Below are 2,500 nucleotides of genomic sequence, written 5' to 3' on the forward strand. Positions count from 1 at the left end.
AAAAAAAAAAAAAAAAACAAGCAAACAAACAAAACAAACAAAAACAACCAAAAAACCCAAACCAAAACAAAAACAAAAAAACAAGAAAAGAAAAAAAGTAACTGGAAAATCCAAATATAAACAGTTTGTGCTCACTTTAAAGCTTGTTTCATTATATTGTAAAATGTTTTGGATGTGAGATAACATTATGTCATAACACTATATTCTGAAACTGTAGAATGACTTAACATATGACCTTTCAAGTATTTATTTACTCTCGTCAAAGGCTTATGTGTGAACCTAAGGAAAGGGTACAGGTGAATCACTACCTACGTTTAAAACTGCTGGTTTGAACTATTTTCATGGAGAGCACTTTACCTCTCCAATCTGGCTCTATAAAACCCAGAAAAGAAACCTTTAACATAAACAGTGGGACATGGAGAATATTGCAACAAGCCACATTTAGGAAACTTAAAATCTAAAAAGTTGAAAGAAATGTAGCAACCACTGGATCACAGGGTGGAAAGACTCCCAAAATTTTCTCTGACATTATTCATGCACACACACACACACACACATACCAATGTGCATACACAGATGCATAAGCATGTACAAATGCAGTCATGAGCACACATATATACACACAAATAATAAATAAAGTACGATATTTTGAAGCAATGAGAATACTACCTAGATGTATAAATGCCTGAATGTTTGTCCCCTTCCAAAATGTCCATGTTGAGATTCACCCTCTCAAGGTGACAATATAGGAGCTGTAGCCTTAGGATAGTGACCAAGTCCTGATGAATAACACTGAGGTTTTCCTTTTCAAAGGAAGAGCTATCTTCCCCTCCCATCGACAGAACGCAGGACTAGAAAACAGTCAATGCAGAAGCGAGTCTTCAGTGGACAGGGAAGCCGCTGGATCTTGGTTCTCCAACTCTTAGCCTTCAGAACTACACTTTTATTTTATTTTAAAACTTCCCAGGTTAACAAACCCTTTGCTATACAGTGATGTCCTGGCTGTTTGTAGGAGTTACCATCAAATAAGTGATTTGAGCTAAGACCCACTCCATGACAATCCATACCTAACGCTGCTTTGATAACCAACAACTTGAGACTAGATATCCTAGAAAACTAGGGTAAAAGCAAGCATTACTGATGTAATAATATTGATGATGATGATGATGGTGATAATAATAATAATAATAATAATAATAATCTTTTAAAAAGTTACTCCTTATGACACTCTGCTGCACTCACAGAACAGCGTCTTGCTCAGCCATCACAAGAGAAGCTTCCAGCAGCAGCAGATGGGAACAAGGACAAAGAGCCAGACGTTATGAGAAGATTGAGAGACCTTGAACACACAGCCCTAATGGGATGTCTCCATCAAACCCTCAGGGCACATGGACCTCTGCAGAAGAGGAGGAAGAAAGTGTGTAAGCCAAAGGGGATGGAGGACATCAAGAAAACAAGGATCTTTAAGTCAACATGCGCAAAGCTCTTATGAACCCATGGCATGAACCCATGAATGTGAGAACTAGTGGGTCTCTGATTCTTGGGCTGTTTTCCTTCTCTTTGTTTTCTTCAATTCCAATATGTTATTTTTGTTTTATCTTATTATATTTTATGTGATAATATAATGTACATAACATTATATACATATATATGTATGAATTTCTCAAAGAAGCCTGTTTTCTAATGATATAAAGCGAGTAAAATGTGTTGGGAGGGGAAGTGGGGAAGAACTAGGAGGAGAGGAAGAAGAGAGGGAGGGAAAATTGTAATTAGGATATATTTATGAATAAAAAATCTGTTTTCAAGGAAAGAAAAAAGGAAGAAATTAAAAGGAAAAATTAAAAAGCAAACAAACAATAAATTTCATAGGCAAAGTCCTTTTCTTGTTGAGGCTTGCATAGACTAAGATACAGTATATAATGTTGTCTGGCTCCTTATTTGAACAAACTGTAAAAATAAAAAAAAATTATATTATTTCATTTTTTATTAAATTAATTTACTTTTTACACTCTATATTCCATTCTCTGCCCCCATCCATCCTCTGACTGCTCCACATCCCACAACTCCTCTCAACTGCCCTGTCTCCACGTGGGTAACTCCAGCCCCCACCCCACCTGACCTCTAAACTCCCTGGGGCCTCCAGTCTATTAAGGGTTAGGTGCATCATCTCTGAATGAACACAGACCTGGAAGTCCTCTACTATATGTGTGTTGGGGCCTCATATCAGCTGGTGTATGCTGCCTGTTTGGTGGTCCAGTGTTTGAGAGATCACGGGGGTCCAGATTAATTGAGACTGCTGATCCTCCTAAAGAAACCAAATGGCACTTCACCACAGCTCTTAAGAAAGCCCCCACCCCAATCCCAGTAGTTACAGAATGATTGCACCTATGTCCTAATACTGTTCTCAATAGCAAGAACCATTGAGAATCTGGAAAAGATGCTGATATCATTAACTATAAAACCAAAGTCTGTGAGCAAATGAATATATTGATGGACATGA

This window comes from Mastomys coucha, unplaced genomic scaffold (assembly GCF_008632895.1).
Source record: "Mastomys coucha isolate ucsf_1 unplaced genomic scaffold, UCSF_Mcou_1 pScaffold9, whole genome shotgun sequence".
NCBI classification, from domain to species: Eukaryota; Metazoa; Chordata; class Mammalia; order Rodentia; family Muridae; genus Mastomys; species Mastomys coucha.